The 25,068-nt window shown below is 48.2% G+C and overlaps 1 protein-coding gene and 1 pseudogene across 4 annotated transcripts in view; one reads left to right on the forward strand and one right to left on the reverse strand.

Moving 5' to 3' along the window:
- The window catches only part of MGMT (O-6-methylguanine-DNA methyltransferase), a 312,701-nt gene that overhangs the window by 123,925 nt on the left and 163,708 nt on the right, over positions 1–25,068 (reverse strand). The gene's annotated exons all lie outside the window — the stretch shown is intronic.
- Positions 18,100–18,535, forward strand: LOC110202321 (small ribosomal subunit protein eS24 pseudogene; annotated as a pseudogene).

Here is a 25,068-nt window from a genome sequence, read left to right on the forward strand (position 1 = left end):
GGCCTCCTGACTCCTGTTTCACTGTGCTTGGCTCTGCGCATGGCGCCTTTCTTTCCTCCACCAGGCCATCTCTTTCCACTGGAGTCATGACAAAGGGAAAAATGGAACCCCGTATCCAGTCTATCATGCCCTTCCCTACACAAGCAAAAAACAACCCATGAAACTGTTCATTAAGACGTAAAAATTTCTGTAAAATTAAATTAGCCAACCATGGTGTTTTATAAATCATATTATGGCAAACTCCCATATGTTGGTGGCTGTAGAATGAATAAGCCCCTGTAATAAATGCCTGTAGACAGGTAGGGATCCAGGCTAAGCCATGGTCAGACAGCCCTGGAGGAACCCAGGCCTGCAAAGAGGCCCAATGATCCGCCACCCTCCTAAGGAAAGAGGGGCCCTTTCTGTTGCCAGCAGCCTGCCGCTCGGCAAAGGCCAGCCTGCCGAGTAAAAGCCACTTTCACGGGCAGGAGAAAGGCGCCACCAATGGTCTAATTTGGGGACCTGTTTCTGCTGATGAAGATGGATCTGCGAAAGGGGATGGCTTCTCAGAGGCAGAAGGCTATTTGCAATTTTCCCGACTGCAGGCTGGGTGTCTTCCCTATATCCACAGCTAGGCTAGAAGGCAATCCCATCATTGCCCCTGAAATAGATGACGTCATGATCAGGCTCCTCTGGGAAATGGAGGGTGGAGGACGATTTTTTTTTGGTTCTGCCTTTGAGACAACCATCGAGTGCTCCCGAAAACCCCCTCCCCAGCTCCCCAACACACCACACACACACACACACTCACACACACACACACACACACACACACACACACACACACACACACACACGCACACACACGCACACACACACACATACACCCTACCACACATACCTCACCACACACACATTCACACACACCCACACTCACACACACACACTCACACACACCCACCACACACACACACACACACACACACTACACCCTACCACACACACACCACACGCACACCACACACACACGCACGCACACACCCCCCACACCACACACACACACTCACACACACACACACACACTACTTTCTATTCAGCAGAAGCAGCCTGCCTGTAGAAATAATTCAATCCAGGATGTTACCCAGGAACCAGGGCAGTACTTGACTTTAAACACTATTAGCAACCTATAGCACTGAAGACAATCTGGAAAACATCTCTTGTGCTTTAAGGTAAATGAAAAACTTCATCCTTATTACTTAGGATTGACAATGACCAAGAAGCCATTGGTGGACAGAGTCTCTTTTCACAGGATGGGGCTTCCAAAGGGCTCTTGGACTGGGGTACAAACCCCTGCTCTGCAGCTTCCTCCCACAGCTGGGTGAGTGCAGCGGCTTCCCGCTGGGTAAAAAGAGCTACCGGCAGCATGTCTCTATGTCCCATGAACTCTTCCAGGTGGGCAGGAGCTGTGGACAAGGCAACACAGAAGTGGTCCGCCCACTGGAGAACCCTGGGTCGAGAAGGTCCATGCCTGGGCCTCCCTCGATGGAGCCAGAGCGACCTTGTAGGGCATGACTGCCCGCCTGGTGCTGGGTGCCCTGCTCATTCACCAGCATCCTTCTGGGCCACCTCATTCCGGCCCATCTCGCTGTCTTCTGACTCTTTCAGCAGCTGCTACCTGTGTGCTCTGACTGGGCCATGTCCTAACCTGTCTCTGCTTTTCTCTGGCCCCAGAGCTGGAAGCTGGGCTCGAAGGGAAGTGATTATCATCCATGCACGTGCCTGTTTGTCTGTCCGTCCATCCATCCATCCCTCTGTGAGCCCACCCATTCATTTTCCAACAAACCCTAATTGTTTACTATCCATCACATGTGAGAGAGGGCAGACAATGGGATCTTTTTTTGTCCTTGTCTTCCCAACAGTTAGTAAAATGCCTGGCACATAGTAGGTTCTTGATAAACCCTCACTGACTGATGGATTAATGGATAGAGGTTACTTGGCACTAAGGGAGATAAAGTATTTTAATAAAACATAAGGCATGGAGCTTTTCTGTCTTCCTTACACCCTCCAACATACCCCCACAAAGGCCAGAGCACAGAGAAAATAGGAGGTGATTGCTTAAGGTCTTATGTCTGATGCTGATGACCTGTGCGACCTGGGGATGCCACAGCACTTCCCCGGACCTTAGTTTCCCCATATGTGGGATGAGGGTGGGGTTGGCCGTGTGAGTTTCCATCCAGGAGCTGATACTCCTTGTCTGTAAGGGGGTGGTGGACGGAGGGCTCCAGGCCAACTCAAAACCTCTGGTACTACAGGAACTTGAGAAACAGAGGAGGAAAACCTGGGCCTCGACACAAAAGGGAGAAATCAGCGGTGGGGAAAAAAGCTCCTCAAATCACTTTTCATAAACTAAGCTAAAGACAAGACCCTAAGTTTTATGATTCTCTTCTGTCCTAAAATAAAGCATTTCAGGACACAATGAGGGGGCACCAGAGGTCAAAGCGAAGCCAGCGGCGCCAGCCTCACTGAAAAAGCTGAGGAAATCCATGAGGCACAAGACACACACACACGCGCATACAGGCACCACACATACAGAGCACACACACAGAGACCATACACACATGCGTGTGCACACCATATGGACGCACACACATGTAAACAACGCACCTACAGTACAGATAGATGCAAGCAGGCACCATGCGTGCATATAAACACATGTACACAATACACATCACACACCCCATCCGCACAGAGGCATGCACACATACAAGAGAAGTATATCACACATGTATAGTACATGCCTAGATACAGCACACATACCCACAGATACATGTATACATGTGCCACACACACGTACACCACACACCATCCACACAGAGGCATGGACACATCACTCACATGCACACCACACACACACAGCATGCACACACCATACCCAAGCACACACATGCATGCACGCATGCCACACATATGTGGCACACACATACGCGTATATGGAAGGACACTGGTATATTTCTTGCTGTGAAATCTGCTACCACGGGCTCTGCCTCTGACAGGCAATGTGGCAGGTCTACTGGGCTCTGCTGGCTGGACGCCGCGGTCCCTCTGACAGCGCCCACCGCCTCCCCGGGGGTCTGAGTGCCAGCTCCAAAGCATTTGCTTTCTTTGAACCCTAACTCCCCCTGGATGTTTTACTCCCTAGAGGTTCCCTGGCACATGGAGATCATGGAGCTCGAAACCGCTGCGACTGAAAGTTCCGTTTCTTTTAATGTTTTAAACATCTGACTCCTCCAAAGTGCTGACTCCAGCTTTCCGCCTTGGATGGGCGGGCGGCTCTCTGGTAGGGGCTTGATGGCCAGGGCCAGACTTGGCGGCTTCCCTAGTGCCCCTCACACCCTGCACACACCCTGCTCAGGTTCACCTTCAGCCAGGGCCAGTCCTTACCAGGCCAGAGGACAAAAGTCACTACCCAGGCAATCAGCTCGCAGGAAGGGAAAGGGTTTCCATGCTGGCCACAAATTCTCTTTTCTTTGACTGTTTTATCCACGTAAATATAATATTAGAAACCACAAAACAGGCAGCCAGTTTATATCTAGGCAAGGGGTCATAAGACCTAAGCTACTTGAAATGATTTCCTCCAGTGCCTAAGTCATCTCAGAGGAAAACCATTACAGGCAACCTGGGCAACATGCATTAAACTCATTAACTGATTCATCGTATCACAAATCACAATGAAGGACCAAAAAATACCATGTTTTTCACCTTCAGTATGAAGAGAGGGCCTGTCATTTTAGTAAACAAGTCCATTTTGAGGGGAAACAAAAGTTGAACTGATCAGATTGTGACAGAATTTAGAGCGATGCACTGTAGGAGGTTCTGGGGACAGACTGGATACATAGGACGGGACTCCTCTGAAATCAGTCGGCCTGCAGGCATTTATGTGGTGCTCACCGTGGGCCAGGCACGTGCCATGCTCTGTGTGGGGAGACAGAGAACGGTAAAAATGGCCCTTGCCTTCAAGGGCTCGAGGAGGAGCTCCGGTAGGGATGGAAACGCAAACAGGGAGCTAGGGTAAAAATCCAGCTTGAAGTCCCCAAGCAACCATCTGATCAGCCACCACTAGGGAGCCTGCCAGGGCACGCGGTACTACTCGAAGGAATGAACCAGTCAAAAAGCATTTATTAGGCACTTACTGTGTGCCCAGCACCAGGGTCCCTGCCTTCAATGAGCTTACATTTGAAGAGGGGAGGACAGTGGGATTAGGAAAGGCTGATTTGGCAGAAGAGGAGGAGGACGAAAGCAGGCGAGGCTATGACCCAGGATGAGAGGGACAAGGGAGGTGGACCAGAGAGGGCTCCCAGGGGGGTTGGGAAGGAGGCGGCCTGAGGGCAGCAGCATGGCCTGTGGGTGGAAGACAACCAGCCTGCATCTCCCCCTTCTTCTTTCAGAAGAGGAAGGAAAGAAATACATTTTCATTTGTTTTCACAAGTCAAAGTCACTGAAACACGGCTGTTTGGAGCACACTGCCAACGCCGCTATGCCAGCCCACTCTGAATTCACTGTGGTGACTGCAGACCCTCCCGGGCTGGTTGAAACCTCCTCATGCAGTAAGAAGCCAGCCAGGCCAGCAGGCCCACCCAAAGAGATGTGGCCAGCTACCGCACCTTGGGCAGAGGCCTGCCAGGTGTCAGCAAGGCTCCACGCATTGACGACTCCCCCCATTTCAGTCTGTAGCTCACACGGGGATGGCTGCGTTCCCCACGACTAAGAGCCCAGGTGTCACTGTCTCCATATTGTAGGTAAGGAAATTGAGGGTTCTACATATAAAGGGCCTTGCCTGAGGTCACGTACACACACAACACACAAAATATACAACACACACTATAAACACAACCCACATGCAACTGATTCAGCCATTCTGGAAAGCCCTGTGGAACTGCACTCAGTTATTCCATGGTAGATTCCCTTCCACCCACTAGGCCTGTTCCCCTGTTGGGAGGGGAATCAGCATTCATACAGCACCCACTGCGTGCCAAGCACTGTGCTCACCAAGTATTCTACAACGACAAACTCATTTGATCCTCACAACAGCCCTATGCGGCGGCACGTGCTGTTATCGTCTCCACTTTACAGATGAGGAAATTGAGGCAAAGTGGGGTCACGTGAGCTTCCCAGGTCAGCGCAGATGTCCCCTCAGAGCTCAGCTCTTCCTGACTCCAGGCCCAAGGTAGGGCAGCACGGAGCACATGTACAGAGCCTGAGTGAAAGGGGATAGGATCGAACTGCAAGGAGATAACGAAATGAACAGGTTCAGAGGAAAGGCGAAGACTTTCATGAGCTGACGCAGAGCAGAGGGAGGAGAACCAGGAAAACCAATCAGACAAAGACGAACACACTGGGGAGAAAACCTGCTTTGTAAGCCTACACCACGCTGGTCCACTGGCCACTGAGCAGGGGGCCCCCAGGCCCGACAGTGCTGTGGAGGGGAGACACGCCTTGGACGTGGCAGATGAGGCCATCGTGCTGCTGGATGCCACACGTCTGGCCAGGGCTTTCTTTGTATTATTTTTATTATGCAGGGGGGTGGGCGAAGGCTGTGGGGTGGAGAGGTCATAAACCCTTGTAAAAATTTATAAAAATAAGAACAAAACACACACACACACACACACACACATACACATGTACCACAATCTCATTCAAGTAAAGCTGTGATTTGTCCTATTGATTGTTCTGGGTTTCTCCTTTATGGGAACAAGGGACCAGCGCAGTCCCTGGCCTATGCAGCAGATGAAGGACGGTGAGCCAAGCCTGCCCGGACAACTTCCGCGAGAGAAATGCCATAGCCCAGTGACTTGGGTTATGCGCTCTTTGAAAAACAAAGCTCAGCAAAACATCATAGGGACACATCAACTGGAACCTCACATCTCAGGCACAGCCTCCAGCCAAACTGGAGAACTGCTCTTGGTATTTATTAAGAGCCTGCTCTACTGAGGGCACTGTGTGAGGTCCTGGGTGTGTGCGTGAGGTCCCAGTGTACGACTGCATGTGTGTGTGAATGTGTGCACGTGTGTATGTGTGTGCACATGTGTATACATGCAAGTGTGTGAATGTATGTGCGTACATGTGCATGTGCACGCGCGCGCGCGCGTGCGTGCGTGGTGTGTGTGTGTGTGTGGGGTGATGTATCCTGAAGCCCAGGGAAGGCAGTGACAAGGCAAAGGACAACATGGCCTGGGAATATTCTCTTGGTTGGGAGGTGTCCAGGCTCCACGGACAAGAAGGCATGCTAGCAGAGCCCCGAAGAAAGCCATGGCCTGTCTGAAGCAGAAGAGGGTCACAGAGAGCATTCCAGGGTTTGGGGGGGGGAGGGGTGCATGTAGGGCGCACAGGTGGTAGGGACGTCAGGGAAACGCCAGGGAAACAGCTGGCCGAATGCACAAAGGGGACGATGTGAAAGCCGGCTCCGACGAGCCTGACTGAAGAGTCCTTGTTTCTCTTGTTACGGTGTCTGGTCAGCTTGATGGGGGAGCCGCGCTCCTCATGGAGCCAGTCGGAAACATGATCCCTCTCCATGCCTGCCAGCTTTACTAAGTTACACAAGCAAAGATCACCTTACGAGCAGGAAGAAGCCCGAACCTCAAAGCTCACGTGCTCCTGACAGCGGTCCAACGGCATCATCCCGGACCACCCGAGGGTGCCCTCCAGACTCTGCTCTGGTGGAGGGCCCTGTGCTTGCCGCACAGTCTCCTGCCTGACTCTCCATCCACACAGGAAACACCAAATGGATGAAGACTGCCCCCCATCCATCATAACTAAAGAAAGAAGAGAAGCCAACCACAGGATGCTAGCATTACGAGTCGTAAGGGTCTCTCCTCCTTGGAGGTCTTCTGACTTTCTTTGGCTCCCCAGTGCTTCCTAGAATGTCTGGTATGCAGACAGCTCACGAGAAGTGCTTGGTGGCTGACTGATGACTGCAAGCACAGGCTGGATGGCCACTGGCCAGGCACCTTACGGTGCGGACACATTTTGTGTAAGGGCCATAAGGCCACGCACCACACACTGCACCTGGAGACGGCTGGGTCTTTCCTTCTGGAAACCCTTGAGTGAATAGTCTTTTCTCCAGCATCCAGAGCACCCCATCTTCCCAGAGGTGAAGAAAATCAGCAACTTTATTACAAGAAGCTGTAAACAAACGGTTTGTCACAGAGCCCCAGGTTCCTTTTGTAAAGGCTTGTTAGTGATCACTCTTTCAGCAGGATCTGACAAACACTAGGAATCTTCAGATTAAAATATCAGTTAAAAAAAGCACAATTCAAACAAGCCCCATTTCTTGGGGATAGAGTGTCTCAAGTAAAGGGGCTGCCTTCACTTCTAACTCCAAAATTCCAGGCTTACCATTGGTAGAGTTCAGGCAGCACCGTGCTGGAGTCAAAGGACCTGGGTTCCAATTCTGCCTTTGCATTCACTACTTGTGTGACCTTGGGTGAATCCCTTAATTTCTTCAAGCTTTAGTTTCCTCCACAGTAAAATGTGAGTCATGGGTTAGTTAGCCCTTCCCATTCAAGATGATCCATAAATCCACCAGCCTGCTTCAAAATAACCTGATTCCCTCTTTGTTAGACATCCACTTGAATGCAGACCAGGTCAACAAGGAAGAGTGCTGCTGGAGCAAGCCGGGGATTTCTGGAATGTATTTGATGGCAGGTGTGCTCTGCGATGCAGGCTCTCTCTAATATTACTTATTTCATTTCTTTTCTTTTCTTTTCTTTTCTTTCCTTCTCCTTCCTTCCTTCCTTCCTTCCTTCCTTCCTTCCTTCCTTCCTTCCTTCCTTCCTTCCTTCCTTCCTTCCTTCCTTCCTTCCTTCTGCTATGCAATGGGGTTAAGTGACTTGCCCAGGGTCACACAGCTAATGTTATGTGTCTGAGGCCGGATTTGAACTCAGGTCCTCCTGAATCCAGGGCCAGTGCTCTATCCACTGTGCCACCTAGCTGCCCCTCTCCAATATTACTTACAGCTTCTTTGGGCATTCCTACTTAAATGAATAGCATGTCTATTTTTGAGCACTTTTATATACTAAAACTGTTCCTGGGATTGGAAAGGGCATTAATTAATAATAGCAGTACTGGTAATTCCCCCCGGGTCGGTGTTCTGTCTCGTGAGCAGGATACCTAGCAGATACTGCAAACACAAATATCACGATCAAAATCACTGATCACAAGAAAGCCGTCTCTATGTTGTGGACTAAGGAAGCAGGCCGATTAACACGAAATGTAATTTCTACTAATCGGTCCAAGGTGGGGGAGTGTCAAGTCAGCTCGGACACATTCACTTTGCAAAGAAATCAAACATTTCGATGTAGCCGAGTGTCAGCGAGGTGCAGACGCCAAGAGATGGAGCAGATGTTTCTCCTTGCAGCGGCTCCTCCTGGTGCTCCCTGGTGCTAGAGATCAAGAGGCAGCTAGCTGCAGGTGCTGATTTCTTCCCAGCCATAACAGGCCAGAAGAGCCGGCCACTGTCCTCCCTGGCTTTCTGCTCTCCCCCAGACTGCAGCATCGGCTGCCTTGACAATGCAGAAAAACCTCTCTCCATCCACAACATTTAACAAGTTGAAATGGTGAGCCTGCAGTGACTCAGCTCAGATTATAGCAAATAAACAAGTTTCTTAACAAGAGGAACATCTATGAAAGGAGCGATGAGAAAAGGTGATGGTCTTCCATCAAACATTTGGGCTCTGGAACAGCTTCATGGCTCGAAAACAGCCCCCCCAAAACCAGGCAAATACCTCACATATGGACACTGTGAGTGAAAGGGGCTGCAAACACAAAACACAAGCCAGTGAAGTTTTATGAAATCACTCATAAAGCACCAATTATGTGCCAGAAATCGAGTACGGAGAGGGTGAAAAAATCCTATTCTAAAGAAGCTTATGATTTACAAGGGGAAACAAGATAAATACAATATTTTGGGAGAGGGGCACAGTAACTGGGGAATTTCATTTAATTCATACCTTATTCATTCATATTTAGGATTTCTATGTCTAGCCACTGTTCTGGGTCTTCAGGCATTGGAATAATAAGGAAAATGTCTCCGAAAAGTGATCTGTGCTGCTATGAAGCCAGATATGATAAAGCCGACGCAGACGTAAGGGAAAGGGGGCAGGGAGATGGAATCGTGCACGCAGAGCACCCCGGATTGTTCATGTTAAGATCGAGCTTTAACACAGACAAGGCATCACTGGGCTCACCAGATCTACAAACGCTAAAATATTGTCGGGATGCTGAACTTTATTTCCTATATAATAAGGACTCAAAATCACGGCCCCTACCTCCCATTTCTATGGAAAACACCAATCCGTGAGTCCATTCCGCAGTCAATTGAGTGATTAATAGAAGGAACAATAGGAGAAAACTGCTGTTCTTGTATGCGGTTAGGGAGGGAGGCAGCTTTGCACTCAACACAGGGAGGGATGGTTGGGCAGCTCCAGCTGAGCCGGGGGCTGCCAGGAGGCCACCTGGAAGAGTCCCGTCCGGGTGGGGCATGCTACGAGGACAGGCAGAGAGATAGGGACTGGGCCCGCCTGGAATGGACAGCAAGTGGGCCTGGCCCTTGAGCACTGCTGCTGACCTGTATCTGCACTTCATCAATCGATCAATCAATCTATTAATTAACAAATATTTATTCAGGACCTAGTCCATGCCAGCCATGTGCTGGGGAGTTGAGGACAAACAAAACAGGTGAAACAAATAGATACAGATATAGAGATCCACACCCCCACACCCCCACACACACCCCCCCACACACACCCCCACACACCCACATACCACACACACACCCACACACACACCCACACACACACCACACACACACACACACACACACACCCACACACCCTACACACACCCACACACACACCCACCCACACACCACACACACACACACACACCACACACCCCACATACCACACACACCCACACACACCCACACCCCCCCACACACCCCCCCACACACCCACACCCCCCACATACCCCCCCACACACACCCACATACACACACACACCCACACACACCCACATACCACACACACACACACACACACACACACACACACACACACACACACCACACACACACACACACACCATTCTTGCATCCCAAGACTAGACACAGAGAAAGCAGGAGACCAAACTCACTCCTCAGACCTGTTTCAGACAAACTGCTATCCTGCCTTGCCTTGCCTAGGCTGTGCTTGTGAAACTGAGTTTTTGTGCCCAAATTTAAGCCTTTTTACTTATCCTTCATGAAATCCATAGTATTAGAGCTGGCCCAATCGATGGAGCTCTAGCCCGTCAGGATCTTTTCAAATCAAGACTCTGCTGTCTTATGACTCTTTTTTGTACCTGACACTTAATGTTTATTGACTGACTATCCAATGTGTTAGCCAAATCTCCCAGTCTTCCGTCATCTGCAAAATTCTATAAAGTTGTGAAAACAAGCTCTAAATTTGAACACTGTGGTACATACCACCAAACATGCTGAGATGTAGAAAACTCAACAATAGTCATTATTCTGGCTGCAAAACAAAAGGCAGGAATGAGTTTCTTTCACTCACAGTTTCGATGCGCTGATTTTTCAGAGGACAAAACTGAGGCCCACAGAGGTGTGACGAAGGTTACCCAGGCAATGAGGAACAACGCACAGATTCAAACCCAGATTCTGTCCATCTGGCCATCATCACAACAACAATAATCACGACATTCGTGGAGTGCTTTCAGCTTATAAAGCGCTGTATGTCTGTCATCTCATCTGGCCTTCCTAGCACCCCTGGAAGGACTGTGCTATGACTGTCTCCACTTCACAGACAACAGGCAGCATGTGTACTGATGACCAGGCCCCACCCTTGGCTGGCCACGCTGGGCTGCTCTGTCTCAGCCACTTCCCTTGACCCGACTGCTCTGACATCCATCGCAGGAGCCACGTTCAGGCTTCCTGATTCCTACCGGATCAGACTTCTGCTCTCTGCTGCGCTGGGCTTCCTGTGAGCAGAGCGGGGCCAGGAATTGTCTACATCCCCTTTCCTCGGGGTCTCCCTCTCCTCCACTTTCTTTGCCTCTCCTGCCTCGGAGCTCAAGGTTTCCACAGACACTCAGTGGTTCAGCTTGGTCTTTGGGCTGCTGGGAGGCTTTGTATCACTGTAGTCGTTGGAATCTTATTTTCAATGGATGATTAAGGAAACACTCATTGCTGCGTTTCCTAGGTGATACGGCATTCACATTTGCTACTACAAGGACCATGGTAAGGATACCCCAAAGACTTTCTCCGCACCTTCAGTAGCTCTCAAGCTGCTTGGTCATGACAGCATCCACGCCTCTCCTTGGGGCATTCACTGATAGAGTCGCCCTCCTTCCTAGGGCTCCTGCCGTGGCCTCTATCTCTAGGCATACCATTGTGTCCACATGCTGTCAAATACCATGGGGGGGGTGTTTGTTGACAGTGGCTATAGCAAATGCCCGGCTGGGTAAGTCTACCTCTAATGTGTGAACATTTCCCAAAGGTTAAAAATGGATTGCTGCCCCAATCGCAGCCCTGCGAGACCCACTCCATCCACAGGTACCCCACCGGCCTCCACCTTCGCCCATCAGCCATGACTCGCTTAGGCACCTCTGTGGGCTAGTCTAGTCACGTGTTAAGTAGCACGCATGCTAATAAACTAAAGGCAGCTGACTGCCAAGGCAAATGGGCAATGTGACCACGAGGAGATGCCTAATGAGCGGGCTTGGGGGAAGCCGCCATGATTTTTGTCTGAGATAAGCAGCTTGGGATGTGGGGGATTTCATCGAAAGGAAACAAATACCTTTCCTTGGAGCCAGCCACGAAAGACACCAAAGAGCTCCTCTCGGCATGAGCCGGGGAGACATTCACTTGATGTCACTCAAATGCAACTTTTAAATTGCTCTTCAGAGGAACCTCTCAGCAGACACGCCGCCCTCTCTTCTAGGGAGATCAAAGAGAGAGGAGTCCTAGCGGTCGGGCCCTTTCATCCGGACTGACAGACCAGGTGCTAGCATACCTGTTGCTCCTGAGGGGGGAGATGTTGAAAGAATTATACATTAACTAAGCCCAACAACAGTGCTGGCTGCAGGCAAATGTTGGCTCGGCCCCTCGGCTGGGCACAAGGTGGGCGAGGTGTGGCAAAATGACGGGCGGGGGGGCGGAGAGAGGGCCGAGTGCGGAATCGTTAATCTGGGATCCACAGTGTGTTCCACTAGCTTCTGATGGAAATGCTGTTTAGAACTCTGGTGAAAAGAGCCAATCACTGAGCAGCGCTGGCCAAAGAATGGCATTCTCCACCTTGAACTCTGTGACTGACTGACTGCCCATAAAAGGGGACTCCTGGCATTAATCAGGATTAGTGCAGGAAGCAGATAGCCAGGCACTCGCCAGGGCCAGCCAGAGCACCTCTCCATCCCGAGATGAAACACTCCTTTCCATTTCAAGTCGGAACCTTCCAACTATGGAAAACTACATTGTGGTTCTGAGGTGTGGAGAAACAGCCATTAGGGATTAAGCTGTGATCACCAACACATTCATTTCATTTGTGATCTGAGGGCTGGCAACCAGCAGACATTAACCACACACACTGCCTGCTCTTTCCTTTATGGCCTTCCGAACGACTCTCACCTTCTCACCACCACTGGGTCTCACGGTCTGCCGGGCACAGCCTTGGATGTACATCTGGGACCCCCAAACCCCTACCAACACCTCTTCTCATTGTTAATCCTGGACAGTGGCGGAAACCACAAATATACACACCCATGCTGCCGCCAACAGAGGAGTAAACAGTTTAGCTTACACGCACCTATTAAATGATCTCTACTAAAATCCTTTTCTGATGTTTTGCTGGGGCATGAAGGGGGCCATGGGATGTCAAAGATGAAGGCCAACGAGCAAAAGCTCTTGACGAGTCCTGTATGGGAAAGCCTCTGAGGGTGGGCCAATGAGGGGCTGTGGATCTGCTATGGTCTGAAGCCCAGGCTAGCTCCAGCAAGAAAGGTCTGTCCCCAGTGGTTGGCTACCAGCTTATCTAGGGAATTAGAGCAAGGATCATGCGAATTCTTAAGTACTGTTCTCTGAAGCAAGAATTCTTAACATTTTTGGGATCACAAATCCCTTTGGAAGTCTGTTGACTCCTCAGAATTAGGCTTTTGAATTAACTGGGAGGAAATGCTCAGTTCCAGTTAAAAGCTGTAAAAATAAAGATGTCATCTTTATTTTTTTTCCTACCCACGTGCTCGGTCCTCCTAAAATCTACCTCAAGGGTTTTATGGACCCAAGTTAACATGTTCTGGTCTACAAGAAGCTGATCTGAAGCCCTCACGTGCAGCTGGCACCCCTCCCTCACCTTTGATCTCATCTGTGTCCTTTGGGTACATGCCAGCGTACCCAATGTTCTCTTGAACAGGATGGAAGCTCCCTGAGGACAGGGAGCGGTCTACTCTGTCTTTGTTGTCTCCAGAGCCTGTGCCAGGGTACGTACAGGCTTCCTGCATAAATGGTTGGCATTACTGAGTGCTCAATTATAACTGGCAAGTAACCTTTCTGCCAGCTATTACACACATCAGCTGTCTCCACTGTCAGAGGGATTCAATAAAGATTGGAGAGGGCACTGAAGAGGGGCCAAGTCAGCCGGTCCTTCCAGGCCTCTGTCACTCAGCACCCGACACCATCTGCTTGCTTACCGCTCTACCCCTGCAAACCTGTGTCTGGTCTGTGGAGCTCGACAATCAGAACCTCTACGTGCAGAAAGTCTCCTCTCCCTCCACGCTGAGTGGACGGGAAGACGAAGACATACAAGACTACAAAGTCCCCTGGCCAAGCATCCCACTTTTAAAGCTCCCTCTGAAATTCGGACACAGCATCCAAATTGACAGACGGCAAGTCTTGGAAAGGTCTCAGTCATCAATGCCTCGGCTCCTCCATCTCCTGACTTACATCAACACATCTAAACAAACAGAAATGTATTCAAGCCAAGAGATGGACTAGGTTCCTTCCAAATGCTATCACTGGTTATCAGAAAACAGACAATGGAAGCTAACATTGCGGGATCACTAACACACCCACTGCCACGGCCAAATGCTAGCTGTGGGTGCTCTTCGAGGCCTTATGGTTACTCAAGGAGAGATAGATCCCTAGGCCCAGAGATGCCAAGGAAATACCAGGGAACCAATAAGCTTCTGCCAGGTGGTCAGAGAAGGAAAGGAAAAGCCTCCCTCCCCCAAGCTGCAGAAAACATCTGGGGCCCCCTCTCTGGATGGTGCTTCCCAAAGAATCAGCAGCGGCCTTCTCCGCCATGCTAACCTGAACTGTCTTAACAACACCTGTTCCCATCCCACACACTCCTGGTTCAGGGTTTGTCACAAGCAGCGAAGAAGGCGTCAGCAGGTAATGACAACAATCCCAACAGTTCCAGCTACAACAATGCAGACAATAAAGTCAATCCCCAGCCACTGCACCTTATGCCTTTGTTTTGTTGATCACAACAGTCTTTGTGGCTATGCTGAAATAAACATTCTGAGTTTAAGGAACACCAGAAACAAAGACACACAATTTCTCTACCCAAAGCGGGAGAGAAAAAGCTGACTCCAAATGAATCTGTGAGTCTCTACCACGGAGAGTTTGCAGCAAAGTGCATTTTAAAAGTGGATGAGTTGGGGTCCGAGGGCCACAAGGGCCATTCTCCTGAGACGGAGAGGCAGACATGGAAACCAGAATGCTCACAAGCCCATCAATCCAGAGCTGGCCCTCATTTTACAGATAAGGAAACTGAGGCCCAGAGATGTTCAGTGGCCTTCTCAGGGTCAAAGAGCTAGAAGTAATTGCCTCAAATGGACCTCCGAGGTGGATACGGGGACTCCTCTTCATTACAAGGCTGCCTTGTCTCCCAGCCACTGACCAGAAGATTACAAGGCTGGCTGCTCCCCAACAGAGTCATTACAATGCCACATACAGCTAATAACTTTGGAAAACCAATGCTAACTCTGAGCACAATGGAAAAGGCTTCATAAACGCAATAACCCAGTAATATAATTTACTTTTAGCTCCTTTCCAAAACATTCCTCTCGGTCCACAATCACATTCGGATTACCAAATTCCTTTTGTAGTTTTCTTCTAGCAATGGGAATAAAATAAACCACTTAGATGACAGTAAAGTGTCTGTAAACTCTATAACAGCAATAACTCCTTGTGGAAATGTGGCAGATATTTTTATACAAGAGCTAGAGTATGAAGCACTGTAGAAAAAATCCAGGGATCCTGCGTGTTGAGTCTTAGAGGCCTCTTCTGGATGGAATCACTGAGCTAGGAGGCCTTTTGGATGGCCGGCTTTCACAGGCTTCTTCTTCCATTCATCACAAGGTGTCAAGGGCTAAGTGGTGGATGAAGGCTTTTTCACAGGCCCAAGCCAGGAGTAGCAGAGGTCACAGCTACCATAAAATCTGGCTGCATGATGTGGCTCTTCTTAATGGCAGAGGCAGGGACGGGAACTGGGAGGGGGGGGGGGGAAAGAGGATATGTTGTCTGTTTGCCTTTTCCACTTTCTGTTTTTGTTAGCTGGGTTCCAAGACTCCTAATATGCCCCCAGGCAATGCCAGGTTAGTTGAGTCTATCACCATCTTCAATTAACAAAGTTACAAGCACCGGGCAGAGTGGTCATGGGACCATTCCTCCCCCACAAGATCAAAGCTTGCAGGCTCTGCTTATTTTCAAGGTGAACCCACTTTATAAGGGGAGGGAGGAGAGACGACAATTCTCGGTGTCCTCCAAGGGCAGCTTTGTGAAGAGACCCACCTCTTCTGACGCGCTGCTAATACTTGCTGAAGTGGACACACAGCATATCGCGACAGCAGCGTTTACGAAGCCCCCAGAGAGGCTGAAGCCACTCCTTCCTCTTTGGAAAGCAGACAGCATCAATTAAAACTCAACTCACTGATCTCTGCGGGCCCACGGCTAACCTAATTTCTTGGTCTCTCCACGCTGCACTATTTGCCCAGCTGGAAAGCATTTTCTGTGATTTGCTTAAACAAGGTTTTAAGTCCACTGTTAGCAGAACAAACGCATTGTTACTTTACAGGGTCTGGAGTTCCGACTGAAGTCATTATCTAGGTCTTGGGAAATTCTCTTCTGTCTCACCCATAAATGGTTATGGGAGATCGTTTCGAGAGGCAAATGGAAGGGTGGGTGTGGGGGGGTGAGTTTCTTAGCTCAGAGCCTACAAAACCAATGGGAAAACAGGAACAAAAGCAACTTCCCTGGGTCAGGGTTTTTTACATGAAGTTCAGGATTTGGAGGTGAAGATGATGATGCCTGTGCCAGCCTATTGGGCAGTTCCAATGAAGGTCCCAGAAGTATCTCAACTTCTTCATGGCCCAAAGTGAACTCACCATCTTGTGCCTCCCCATTTCCAAACTCTCCCATTTCAGCCAAAGGCACCATCACCCCCATCCTCCACTGCCTCAACAGCATCTCCAGCTTCTGACCATCCTTCACCCCACATGCCCAGCCAGTTACTCCATCTCTCCTTCCATGGGAGCCTCCTCTGCAATCATGCAGCCCCTACTCCTCTCATCTCTTCTCACTCAGACGACTGCAAAGGCCTCCAATGGGGCCTAGCTGCCTCTCAGCTCCGGTGCCATCTTCTGCAGGAAGCCTCGCTGGATGCCCCTCCCCCACCCCTGGTACCTGCCTTCCCAAACTACCAGGCATCTAACTCCTGTGTTTTCATTTGTCCTTGTTTTCTCCTCATTAGAACGTAAGGACCTTGAGAGGGGCAGTGGTTTATTCCTTGTACTTGTATCCCCAGTGCCCAGTGTGATGCCTGGTACAGAGTCAGTGCTTAAAAAATGCTGATTCATTAATTGATAATAGTGACAAATTCACCCAAAAGATCGAGGCTCATTCCAGAATCACCAAGTGGGGCCTTCGGCGGCTTGGGGTCACCAAATGGGGCCTTCGGTGGCTCGGGGTCACCAAATGGGGCCTTCGGCGGCTCGGGGTCACCAAATGGGGCCTTTGGCGGCTCGGGGTCACCAAATCGGGCCTTCAGCGTTTCCTCAAGGCCCAAACAATTCTCAGGAGTTAATCAATTCAAGACACAAGCCCTGTAGAGACTGCATATGGCAAACCATAGCAGAATGACATAACAAAGGGGAAGGTAAGCACGCAACAAATGCCTGTTGAATTTCAGGGAGATGCACAAAGGAAGAACCCGTGATTTAATGAAGGCTACAGGAAGGCCTCCCAAGGCCACCAAGTCTAGAAGTGAGGCACAGCCAAGGAAATCTCAGCGAGCTCAGTCGACGGGATTGTTTCACACAATTTTCCTTTGGTCACCTGTCATTTCAGCCACGATGACCTACATGACATTGCCAGAACCCAGCCTTCTTCTCCCTTCTCCTTCCTTTCCACCACTTGCCATCCCTAGGCTGTTGACAGCCCCCTCAGAATCTACAGCTTCAAAGGTTCCCTCCTCCAGGAAGCCCTTCAGGATTCCCTCAGCAGGCAGGACTCTCTCCCAGCTCAAATTATTTCCCATTCACCCAGACATGTTGGACTGCCCAATTATTCTGGTTTTATCTTTGTACCTTCAGGGCCAAGTAGCAACCTGCACATGGTAAGCACTCAATGAAAGCTTACTAAATTAAAGGACACTGGCTAACGGCATATATTTCAACACACAGTCTAAAGGATGAGGCAACATGATTGCTTCAGTGTGGAAATCATACTAAACTTGCTACCAGTTAATATTCATAAGGAACAACATAACAAGTAACGTTTTCAAGTCACTCTGAAATTAGTTGGCTAATACTTAATATCTTAATATAAATGTTCTTAATGAGACGCGCCCAAGGCACCTGATAAGTAGGAGTAATTTACTCTTGTTTACACACCTGCACCGGGCAGTATCGTCACCCATGTGAACGTCACTCAAATCAACCAGCACTGATTAAGTGCCTACCATTTGGAGAAGACACAAAGCAATCCCATGATGATTCTGAAGACATAGAGACAAACTTTTTCCTGCTTTTATTAAAAGCTAAAGCTTCCTTTTCCCTCTCCTGCTGCTCGAGGAGCCGGCTGCCACCATGAATGACACTATAACCATCAGAACCAGGAAGTTCATGACAAACAGACTTCTTCAGCATAAACAGATGGTTACAGATGTCCTTCATCCTGAAAAGGCCACAGTGCCCAAGACTGAAATTCGAGAAAAACTGGCCAAGATGTACAAGATAACTCCAGACAACATTTTTGTCTTTGGATTCAGAACCCATTTTGGTGGTGGCAAAACAACAGGCTTTGGCATGATTTATGATTCCCTTGACTATGCAAAGAAAAATGAACCAAAGCACAGACTTGCAAGGCATGGGCTGTACGAGAAGAAAAAGACATCAAGAAAACAGCGAAAGGAACGCAAGAACAGAATGAAGAAAGTCAGGGGTGCTGCAAAGGCAAATGTCGGTGCTGGCAAAAAGAAGGAATAAAAGGCACTACGGAAGATGTTTATCCATGGAGATAATTTTTCATCAGAGCATAAATAAACTATGTAAAAACTGAAAAAAAAAAAAAGCTAAAACTTCTAGGGCAGCAAGAAGGGTATTTTAAAACATCCCACACTGGGGGTGAGAGGGGATGGGAGAGAATTTGGAATGCAAAATTTAAAAAGAAAAGAATGAAAAAAATCATAAATTAAAATGTAAAAAATGTTTAAATATAACACCCTCACAGTACCACCACTTTTACCCCCAATCAAAGAACCTGTTTTTACTCTGGCAGTAAAAATATCAATGAAATAATAGCTACTATTTATGTAGCACTCTAAGGTTTACAAAGCCCGCTATTTAAATAAGCTCACTGGGTCTCACCACAATTCTTGTTGGTCAGACTATTAGCGTCAGCATTTTTGGATGAGGATCGTGAGGTGGGCAGAGGCAAGTGACTTGCCCAGGGTCACAGAGCTAGCAAGTGCTGGAGGCTGCATCTGAATTCTAGTCTTCCTGAAGCCATGTCCGCTGACTCTTGCCAATGAAATCTAAAGACGCTCTAAGAATGTCATTATGCTATTATTGCTGTGCTGTCCTTTCAGTTGTGTATGATTCCCTGTGACCCATTTGGGGTTTTCTCGGCCAAAGCAATGGAGCAGTTTGCCATTTCCTTCTCCAGTTCGTTTTACAGATAAGGAAACTGGGGCAAACAGGGCTAGGTGACTGCTCAGAGTCACACAGCTGGTAAGTGTCTGAGGCCAGATTTGAACTCAGGAAAATAAGCCTTCCTGCCTCCAGGCCTGGCACTCTGTGCACTATGGTGCCCCCTAGCTACCCAAGAGCACCATGTCTACTGTTAATCCTCAATTAGAGGAGGTGTCACATTTCTAGAAAAGGGCCCAAAAGTCAAAAATGCAAATGTTGATACATTGAACCTTTGAGAAATAAGGGGTAGATTCCTGCGACCACCAAAAACTGTAATCTTTTGCTAGAGATTGCTGAAAATACACTTTTCTGCTCATAATTCTTTAACAAAACATTAGTTCTAACAATACGCACTTTCCCTAACATGGAAATCACGAAATAACCCACAAAATGTAGCACACAAAACAAAACTGGTAACATGCAAAACATTTTTTCTCACTAGCAATTCCCTAGAATTCTGTGACCTTTTGTTTTAACATCTCAATTAAAACACAAAAACACTGACTTCAGAGGACATTGACTTTTCATGACACATGAAATTGACAGCACCATAAATACTTTCCTTCTCTTGCAGATACAATGAATCACTCTGTTAACACGAAACTCACAGCCCACCAACAGCAGCTGCAGGCATTCCAGCACCGAGTTTATCCGACACTTTTACTTTCTCACGAGGCCACGTCCCTGACTGCACACTTAAGCTCAGAGCCCAAAGGACTTGTACAACGCTTTGGGGGCATAAATGCAACACAAAACTTGAGCTTTAATGGCAAGCAATGGAAACATGCAATGAACTCATGGGGAGCTCTTTATGAGGCAAGGTGAACAAGACCAGCTCCTCCACAGACTTACGCGCACGCTCATTTTTCCTCCACTGAACGTGGCCGAGAATGCGTGAGGTTACCAACAGGAACGTGGAAATGGGACGACTTGTAAAATCACACGGATGCTTGAAGGTGGGTTCCCAAGTTTCTGTTGTATGGAGCATAAAGCAAATACTATGGTGGCATTCTTTCTTACAATGAATCCAAAGGAATATATTACCAACAAAGGATGCTTTTTCAAACATATGATGGTAAATCCTGTCCAGTTTCAAGCCTATCTTTCTGATAAGTTATTGTGAGAAACATTAATCTAGTTGCATAAAATACATATCCTAGGAGTTGTCCCAGGACCTAGAGCTCAGAGGAAACACATGGAAATATCCAGGAGCATCAAACTGAAAGCACCTATCGTCTGGGCTCTTCAGAGCCACTCTTCCACAGAGTAATCCAAGGGTTTCACACAGTGGCAGCCCTTGGCAGTCCCCTTACCCTTCTGCAATGCCAGGGCAGGGCAGGGAAAGCATCAAAGGCACAAGGCATCCCACAGGTTCCTGACGGCAACAACACAGACTCCACTTTGGGTTCTCAAAGGCGAGAGAGTGTCCAGAGACCAAGAGCGCTCCCACTGGCTGGCGCCCTGAACCCTATCTGCACCGCCATGCTCCCATCCGAGAAGCCTCGAGGAGCCTGTGAGGAACCGGGGGCTGAGTGCGAACTTCCTTCCTCAAGGACGAGTGTCCTTTCTGGGGAGGGAAACTGGAGTCCTGAAGAGCCCAAAGGAAAAGCAGCAGCGTCCTCTGCTGGGGCAGCCGGTCATCTGGTCTGATGGTGCTCATCACAAGCATTTTGTGCTCAACATGCTTACCGTAGAGTAAGCACCTAAGAAAGGGTCCGTCTGTCTGTCTTATCTGTCTATCTACTGTCTCTATTTTAGCTTATCTATCGTCTGCATCTATCGATTTATCTACCTAGTATCTTTGCATCTACCTCTAGCATCTATCTTATTCATCTACCATCTCAGTACCTATCCATCCATCCATCCACCTGTGTATCTATAACCAACAACAACAATAGCTAGCATTTATGTAGAGTTCCAAGGTTCGCAAAGCATTAACTCATTTTATGCCAATCTGATCCTCACAGCCACCGTAGGAAACTGGGATTATTGATATCCCTGGGGGGTGGAAGAGGGTCACCTAGGTACGGGTGCCCACAAAGTGCTGGAAATCTGAGGCTTTATGGACAAACATGGACAAGAACTGTACAGGGCAAGACAAAATGAATGGATGGCGATCTCCACTATTGGCAGGGTGCAGGCCCACGTGGAAGACACCAAAACCATGGGAATAGTCAAAGTGTCCAATTTTTCAACATTTTCCTGATCCAAAATTAGGTTAGAGATGCACAGACGTGCCATGTTGGAACTCTAAAAGGTTAGCTACCTCCTGACTAGCTTCACCTTATATTCGAAGCCTATGAAAATATCTAAAAATGTGGTTTTTAGCCACTAGGATTCATTTGGATCATAAAAGCATTTTTGAAAATTCAAGTGCTCTGCGTTTTGTTTGTCTTTTAACAGACTACTGACACCTCCCTCCTGGAATGATAACTAACAGCTCTGGGTTTAAACGCTACAATATCAATCCACTTCCTCTGCTCCATCCTCTTCTGCTGTCCAAAATACACCAGAATGTGGAGCTGCCCCTAGAGGGGATTTCAAGGACGCGTCCATTTCCCAGGATAGGACGTGTGTGTCCAGGCAAAGATGGTGCCTCATTTTTTATCCGCTCACCAGCCTGGACCCATTCATTGAGTCTGGATTCTACCGAAAAGCCGCTAGGGTTTAGGATCCATATAAAGGCTCCTTCTCCACGCTACCATGGGCCTGCGCACAGCACAAGGAACATCAGGAAAGTGCAACAAATACTGGAGGGGAAGAAAGTCTTTGTGAATTTCCTTACAGTTCACCCATCAAATGTTGCTCTGGGCAAAACTCCTCCACTTTTCCTCACCATGCCAGGCAGCTAAGACTCCCTGGTGAGGGAAACATCCCAGCCACATAAATCTGGTCTTTTTCTCTCTCGCTATGAGTCACGTATCCATCCATTTCAATGAAACATGACTTCAGGTTAGAAGACAGAAGCAGAGCCAGAACAGAGGCTGAATACAAAAGCACGGGGTACGTATAAAACCAGGATTGTGTCGGGGCCACTAACGTGCAGAAGGAACTTGGACCGAGGGCAACAAATGGCTTGGCTTTTTTTTTTTTTAAAAAAGCTATATTGGAAGAAAAGGAGGATCAGAGAAGAAGGAGGAGTGCTGCTCGTGGAGATGGGGAAAAGGAAGAGATTCTCAACTCTGGCTTGTTTTCTCTGTCGAGGAAAAAGGTCTTTGGGCCTGAAAGGAGAGAACACAACTGGGGGAGGAGCAGTCACTGCCGCCCTAGAGAAGTGAGGAGCCCCAGCAGAGCTGGCCAGACAGATGAGATCCCATGGGGCTTAAGGAACGCTCAGCTCGATGGCTCCCCTCCCCCACATCCTCTCTGATCCAGTAACACTGGCCTCCAGTAAGATGCTCCATCACCTGACTCGGTGCATTTACACTGGTTGCCTCCCATGTCTAGAATGATTGCCTGACCATCATCTCTGTCTCCTGGGTTCCGAAGTCTCGTCCCAAATTCCACCTTCCGCAGGAGGCCTCTTGGGGTCCCATTCTCCCCTCCCCCTCAACTAGTGCCTTTCCTCTGCGATCATCTACACTGTAGAAATCCTGTACACACGCAGCTGTTTGCATGTTATCTGCTGCTTTCTTCATATCCCTACCACTTACCTAGTACCTGGCACGTGGCAAATGCCTAATAAATGCTCTTGTGAAATTTCTGTCAATGATCAGATCAGATACCGCTGCACGGTTCTGCAAACAACCCCGCCCTGCCTGCGTCAGTTTTCTCATTGTGAAATGGGTCAATGACAGCACAAGGCTGTTATGAAGACCGGAAGAGGCAATGTCCTTCAAACACTCTGCGACGCTTAGAGCACTGCAGAAATGTTACTAAGGAGGAGGACGACGGGGACATCCCCAGCGAACCACCTAAAGATCAGGAATTGCAGAGGGACAGACTCCCTCCAGTGGGAGGGGAGGGCCCAGGAGCAGGCTTCTGTGACCAAGGGATCTCCTCATGTCCACTCTATCAGTGCGTTACAAACCGCACGTCATCCCCTTCTCTAAGCTGAGAGCTTCTCACTCTTCTCTAGATTCTTCTCTCAGACCTTGGATAAGTAGCTGTCCTACTGTGTTAATCAATTCAACTCAAATCAACGAATAAATGCAATTCAGTTCAAGAAATATTTGTTAGGCATGGGGAAGACAGAGTTGAAGCAACTCATGGTCCCTGTATATAAGGATCTTACATCTAATTGGGGGGACGGAGGGAACACGCTTGGTAGATAATTAACTATAAAATAAGGTCAGATAAGATGAAACCCAAGACCAGAGTGTTCTAAGACGAGGAGAGAAGACAAGTTACTTTGTCAAAGCCTTTGGAATTAAGTCTGAATTGGCTTTTTATTAAGCCATCCTTCCATACAGGCATCATCTTCATATGTCAGGTTGCCCCCAAAGCCCATTGTTCGCCAGCCAGCGTGAGTGAGAACCATTTTGAATAAAGGGGGGAAAATGAGTTTAATGTTATTGGGCATTACAATAAATTAGCTGTCTGCAAGAAGCAACTGATAATTGAAACCTCATGATGGCAATTACCATACTTCTGTGTATAGTGCTATCCTAATCTCACTGAGGTGAAATCATACTGAATTCAATCAAGGATGTTAACATTATATTAGACATGTTATATTAGTCAATACAGTGAAAACTAGAAAGCATTAGGCTGCACAGCTGATTCCATTGATAGGTTAGAGGAACATGATTTAATTTCAAGTCAAATGACTTAAATCCCCAAACCGAGGGAAACAGTTGACTGAAGCCATTATCGGGGATTTAGCTCGTGGTCTAAAATGGTCTAAGCCCTTTGTCCCTTCTAGATGCCTAAACAGGGATGAATCCATACACATGCATGCATGTGCATGCATCCATACCCACACCCACATATATACATATACCCAAAAGTTACTACTTTAAACTATTAAAGCTTAATTGATAACATTTAATAATTTAATAGCTCACTAAAGATATCAAGGCTTAAAACTGCCCTGAGACCTTTGGGCCACTGTGTGTATAGATATATGTGATATCTATATCTATCTACCTATATTTCACTGTCATTGAATATGGATCACTATCTGATTCCTGGAAATCCATATGCTGCCTATTAAAGACTACAGTTACTTGCCGGCGTAGAGTCTGAATTTGCCAATTTGCATATCTGTTTTTTGTTTTGCTTTTACATGTCACTAAATGTCATAAATCTAAATACCATCACCTATCTCTCAGGGGAAACCCAAGAGAACACGTGTATTCCAGAAATGAAGGCATCCCAAATGGAAAGCCAAAGAAAAAGAAAACTCCTAAAGTGACATTACAGGTCCCTTTGTCAGTGGGGGGGGGAGGGGGAGAGTTAAAAAAATGAAGGGTAAAAACCATTATCAGAAAGTAAGGCAATGCCTACGGGGATCCATAGAGACCAGAGAGCCTCCACCTATCACCAGACTATCTCCTTAGAAAGGCACTGCCTAAGGAATAAACATTTATTAAGCACCCAGGACTAAGTGCTAGGGATACATTTAGAGAGTCCTTGCCCTTGAGGCATCTTGCTCCTAGGAAATGAAAGCAGGCAGGGCAGTGACACAAAGCAGAGTGGCTGAGAGTCCAGGTTCTGCCCTCTATAAAGGAAGGCACTGGGAGGAGTTTGGTCCTCCACCTTTCAGCCTCCAGAGGGGAGAGGAGGCTGGAGGGGGCAGTGTCAGCTAAGGCTGGAGTTAGCAACCTGGTGGTGAGATGAGAAGGGATGAGCTTCTCCTGGGAGGGGCGTCTTGTTAAAACCAGACACATCAGCAAAGGCAGAGCAGAG

Source organism: Phascolarctos cinereus, unplaced genomic scaffold (assembly GCF_003287225.1).
Source record: "Phascolarctos cinereus isolate Bilbo 61053 unplaced genomic scaffold, phaCin_HiC Scaffold_3;HRSCAF=262, whole genome shotgun sequence".
In the NCBI taxonomy this organism is placed as follows: domain Eukaryota; kingdom Metazoa; phylum Chordata; class Mammalia; order Diprotodontia; family Phascolarctidae; genus Phascolarctos; species Phascolarctos cinereus.